The 6000-nt window shown below is 39.0% G+C and overlaps 1 long non-coding RNA gene across 3 annotated transcripts in view; it reads right to left on the bottom strand.

The window, feature by feature from the left end:
* The window catches only part of LOC121029741 (uncharacterized), a 55351-nt gene that overhangs the window by 14776 nt on the left and 34575 nt on the right, over positions 1-6000 (bottom strand). The window contains exon 3 of one of the 3 annotated variants that reach the window (XR_005789865.1): positions 2651-2837. The exons of the other annotated variants lie outside the window; for them this stretch is intronic. This is a non-coding gene — a long non-coding RNA (uncharacterized LOC121029741). The remainder of the gene's footprint in view (positions 1-2650; positions 2838-6000) is intronic. 3 annotated transcript variants of the gene reach the window in all.

Genomic DNA, 6000 nt, shown 5'->3' with positions numbered 1-6000 from the left:
GGGGGGGGGGGGGATGAGCAGATTGGGTGAAGGGTAGTGGGAGATATAGGCTTCCAGTTATGAAATGAATAAGTCTGAGATAAAAGGTACAGCATAGGGAATATAGTCAGTGGTATTGTAATATCATTGTGTGGTGACAGATTGGTAGCTACACTTGTGGTGAGCATAGCATAACATATAGAGTTGTGCAATCACTACGTCATACCACTGAAACTAATGTAACATTACATGTCAACTACACTTTGCAAAAGAAAAAAAAAGTGAAAAAAAAGTTACCATAATGATAATGACATGCAAGACCAAAGGAGTAGCCAAGGGGTCTTGATCTATAATGAGTTATGGAGATGGTTAATGGCACCTGTAGGGACAAAATGGACCAGTAGCCAACAAGAATGGTGCCTAACTTCTATAATCAGAGAAAAGTTACAAACCCTTAGTCACTTTTCAGATCCAGAGTTCCTTGACTTGAAAGGGTCTCTAGAAGGAAGAACACTGTAACATTGTAAAAAGTACAAATTGTAATGATTTCCCCCAGTTCTTCCCCAGTGGGATCTAGGGTCATATACTTGGGTGACTGGGTACACTGGGGGAAGGAAAATACCAACTTATTAAGGCTACTGGATTCAGAGTCTCAAATGACGTTGAATCCCAGAGACCCAAAGTATCATGGTCCCCCTGTTAGACTTACAAATGCCAGGTAATAAATGCTAAAGTCTGACTTCCAAGTTCTATGGACCCACCTAGTGGCCATTTCCACAGTTCTCTACCATATAGTTGGAACTGACATGTTAGGGAGTTTGAGTAACCCCCACATTGGATCGTTGGCTTGTGGAGTAAGAGCTATCATAGTGGGGAAAACCAAATGGAAACCTTTAAAATCGCTCTTGTTTCATGGACCAAGATAGTAAATCAAAAACCATGGAGGGATGGTGGAGATTAGTATCATCACCAAAACCTAAAAGATGCAGGGATGGGGGTCTCAATTATATCTCTCTTTAATTCAGCAGTCTGGTCCCTGCAGAAACCAGATGAGGCCTACCAAGCCTTAGGCATCTTTATCCAGAAACAGAACACAGTTATTTTGTGGTAACGATTATCGGACACTCAAATTTCATCATGTGAATTCTGATTTATTACTCAAGTTATGGATACCTGTAGATCATACCAAATTAGAACTTAAGAGGGAGTGTTACGGCTATGAATTTAAACAAAGAAGATAATATGCCTTCTGGACTTATTATAGTCATCCTAACTGGGCTCCATCAACAATGATCTCCATGACAGTTTCAAAAAAAGCACATTGCTACTTGGTGCTTTACTGCTCCAAGCTTCTCTACAGGGACTATTAATCTTTCTATATTTTGCCAGGTATACCACAGCATGAATTTTAAGACAACATGAGAACCACCTTTACCAAGAAGTCTCCCTGAAATCCCATCTGCACACCAGGCTGGTTTAGAGGTCCTTTCTTGGTGCTCCAATAATATCCTTTGCAGTTTTATACTTGCCAATAATATCCCACCTTGTTTTATAACTGCCTGGTAATATACATCTGTCCCCTCACTGGACTGTGAGCTACTGGAGGGCAGGGACTGTATATCATTCGTCTTTGAGCCTCAGTGGTTTAGAAGAGTGTCTGGTTGGCACATGGTTGGCATCCCATAAATCCTTCTTAATGAAAGAATAAATGATTAAGTACATTTAAATATGCCATGTTGATGTTTGGATTTTGTACCAGTTTTTCAGAATGCAGCACTTTATGGCTGATTTCTGCCAGAACACGAGACTTGTTTCATGAATGTGTATGCAGGCAAGTTTCCAATTTATTCTTTTGAACTGGAACAATACTGTTCCAGACCACCCAGCAAGGACCAGTCTCTGTGGTCAGTGCTCTGCAACAAGATTGAAACATTAGCCTTCAGTCTACTCTGGGTAGAATTCTTGCACACATCATCTCCACAGAAGGTCAGAAAAGTTGTCAGCAGCAGAATTCTTGATCTAGGGTGCTCCCAGATGGCTTGGGGTAATGAAAGAGCCCCACACCTGGCTCACTTGCACAGAAATGCCTAGTCTGCCAAAGTTCTCTTTAGGTGACATGGTTCTTCATTCTCAGCTTAAAGCATCACTTCCAGGTTCCACAGAACTAGGTCTGCCATGTGTCTGAGAAAAGGAAGCTCTCACATAGCAGTGTGGTCAGTTGTAGCTCAACCTAACTAAAAGCTATCACAGGTCAGATTTTGCATTACTTCTCAAGCCACACAAGCCTGATTTTACCATCTGGAAGAAGGACCTCTTCAATCAAACCTACAACTGGGATTTGAGTACACCACTTACAGAAAGTCAAGTATTACAATATAATTAACATGAGTGAATGAACCTTCAAACATTTGTACACAGCAACTAATATGTTCGTTATTCTTTTGAACCTGTTTCCACTGTCTGATTTATCTTCCCAGGTTTGAAGTGTAAAAATATGAGACATCAATAAACCTAGATGTATGTCGTGACCAGTGCAGAAAGGATCCAACTATACATTAGGACCAAACAACATCACCATCACATAACTTGATCCTTTGTCATTCGGGAATATGAAGGAAGGGAGAGTACTTCATAGTACTCTCATAGTAATTCTCTTTTGAATTACACTAACCTGGATTCTCATCCAGACTCCATCACTTAACAGCAGTATGACTGGACAAGTTAGTTCATCTGATTAATTCTCAGTTTCACTGTCCATAAGATGGGACAATCTGTTTAACTGCCAAACTTCACCTCCTTCCATCATATCATGCTGCTTCTCATTATAAAACATGATCTTTGCCCTTGAATATATGGCTCTAAAAGGAAAAATAAGACAGAAAAACCAAATAATTAAAATACAATCTTAACACTTCCCAGTTGCTCACTGAAATCTCAGCCCAGGTTTCCACGAAAACATCACAGGTATAAGAATTATTAACAGCATAAGCCAATGTCTATCCCAGGGTCTGATACAGAATAGATCCTATGGAATATCATGACCATTTAAGTTCAGTTGGATCAAAACTACGCACTTACCCTTCTGGCCCTGGGTGAGTGTTCACATGGGGCAGGCTCCTCCTTGTTAGTGATGTACTTTTTTATATGCAAATAAAGCTTCATCAAGTCAATTCCATATGCCCGTGTCACAGTACTCTGCCCTCCGGACTTCTGGGCAGAGTTGGTGTCAAATTGAATCTTTACTACTTACTAGCTACGTCAGCTTCTAGTCTATAAAATTGGGTTTATAATACATGTCTCATAAAGGGTCAGTGTGAGGATCAAATATAATAGCATATTCATTTAAAAACATTCCACAAATAATTACCAAGTTCTCGCTTGTGTCCTCAGCTGTATGGCTGCAATGATAAGAAACAGTAACCATTCTAAAGGAGACTTAAATGAACATTTAAGGGTACCTGACATAATATATTCCTCTAAAAATAGTTGTTGATATAGTTAGAATTCTGATAGCCAGAATGATGTCCAAGTGTATGTAATCATAAGGGAGACACATTCCCTTGTCATCTCTTGAACCCCTTGTCTACAAAAAGATTCTGTGCCTGGGTCCCCATAGTCTTTATTACTCAATTTTGTGGGCATGAGGACACTCATAAAGATTACTGCAAAGCATTTTAGCTCCAGAAGACTCCAAAGATAATTTATACCAATCCACATTAAAAAGATATGTCATTATTTTCTTTTAATGCTACCTATGTATATATCATTTGTTCAAACTTCATAAAAAAAAAAAAAAGAGCATTTGTTTCTAAAACATATTCCCCCAAGTGGGATGATACAACTCATTATCTATGCATAGTTTTAGGTACATCAACCTAAAGTGTATTTTATAGTATTTCTTCTGGCTGAGTTTCTGTTTTTCTCATTCCACCATAGAGTAAGTTATCAGATCTAATTTTGAAATATGAAAGCTATTATCCAAAATGCACCAATATTTCCAGGTGCACTTTATGGAAGTGTAGAACTATTTCTCAGAAGCATAAAACAGTTGTTGAAAAATGCTTTAAAGTGCCAACAAGTTAGAAGTCTTATGAGTTGAGCAGGGTCAAGCTCAGCGGAGTGGAACCCTGAAGTCTATATGCCCTAGTCTTACACTCTTGATAGGCCTCATATTCAGACCCATGACAGTCTATACTAAAAAGGGAATATAATACATTTTATTTTGAGAGTCAAAAGCTTTATTTTATTCCATATAAACGTTTAAAATACATCACATCACATTATTTTTACTCTATTTGGCATTTCTTTATTGTTTAATATACTGCAAGTCTCAAAAATCGCCCAGGCTCTCTCAAACTTAGAGAAGACCGAGAGGAGAAGAAAGATCCTCAGGCAGCCAAATACATTTGAGCAGCAGAGCTCCAAGCAGAACATCAGTCATCAAACAACTTCTTTCATGATCAGACTTTTGGAAAACTCATTCACATGACTGAAAGTCATGAGACTTATCTGTGGCAACGTCCCAATTTAATGATTTACAATTACTGTTAGAAGTACTGTATACACCTTATGCACAGGTGATTAGTGCATTCATACGAAGAAAAGGAAAGATGTTGGAAAAGCCCATCATGAGCAGACAGCAATTTGCTGATTTTTCTCTTTTTTTGTAAGCAGCACTTATTGAATACCTGAAATATTCTGGGTTATATACCTGGTGCTGTTCAGAAGGAAGGAAGGAAGGAAGGAAGGAAGGAAGGAAGGAAGGAAGGAAGGAAGGAAGGAAGGAAGAAAGAAAGAAAGAAAGAAAGAAAGAAAGAAAGAAAGAAAGAAAGAAGAAAGAAAGAGAAAACAATTGCTTCAATTTATGGGGACTTTGTATATATTTATGTCAAATATTTTGCAAAAATTATCTCATCATCTCATTTAATTATTACAAAAACATGAAAGATTATAAGGCCCACTGTAACAAATGAGAACATTGAGGCTCGAGAAATAAAGTGACTTGCATGATACACACTAGTAAGTAGAACCAGGAATCAAATCCAGATCTGTCTTTCTGTAAAACTCTAGCTCTTTCTATCACATGATGCTGCTTTTAATTTAATTTAATACAGGGTTCAGCAAACTAAGGCCTGGGTTCAAAATCTAGCCTAAAGCCTGTTTGTAAATAAAGTTTGATTAGAACAGTCACGTCCATTCCTTTACTTATTATCTGTGACTGCTTTCTTGCGAGAGCCTCAAAGTTGAGCATTTGCAACCCAGACCTTATAGCCTACAAAATATTTGTTCTCTGGCCCTTTCACAAAATAAGATGGCTGAACCCTGATTTAAGACATGATCTCTGTTCTAGCATCAATTCCTCATTTACTATAAGCTGCTTCCATGCCCAGCTCAGCAAATTAAGACCAGGTATAGACATACTTGCCATACTGACATGACTGGATCCTGAAATCGTATGTGAGATCCCCATGATAATGAACTCTCTCTTATCCACTCACATACTGCACCTTCTCCTAGTTGGCCCTCTGATATCCTCCATGTCTTCTCATGCTCCTGCTGATACGTGTATATATCCTGGCCCTATAGTGCTTTTGCCATGTAACTGTTTCTTCCTGAAGCAGCCTTGTACTACCCTCCTCAGGCTGTGCTGAGACCTGATCCAGGTTTTTATCCGAAGGCAATGAAATATGGTAGGTGACAGACCTTAATGACAACCAGCATCATCTTCTGAGGGATTATCCTTAAGGTTAGGTCATTGAAAACTGTCCAGGGAAGAGGAGACTCCTGGCCTCTGGCGAGAAATAAGGACTTGCTTCGGATGGCCAGGGAATTCAGAGAAATTAGGAGTTAATGGTCCTCAGGCTCATTCACACAAATGTTCTCCTCCCAGTTATCAGGATCCCAACTCTTTCCCTATCAGACCTCAAGAACTATTGAGGCTGCACATTTCGTTTTCTTTGCAGACTTGCCATCTTTATACTCAGATCAAAGGCCCACATTTTAGCCTAGTCACTCCTGTGG

This window comes from Herpailurus yagouaroundi, unplaced genomic scaffold (genome assembly GCF_014898765.1).
Source record: "Herpailurus yagouaroundi ecotype Mexico unplaced genomic scaffold, PumYag 139, whole genome shotgun sequence".
Classification (NCBI taxonomy): Eukaryota; Metazoa; Chordata; class Mammalia; order Carnivora; family Felidae; genus Herpailurus; species Herpailurus yagouaroundi.
The sequence above is the reverse complement of the archived record's forward strand: the minus strand, read 5'-3'. Positions and strand labels throughout refer to the sequence as shown.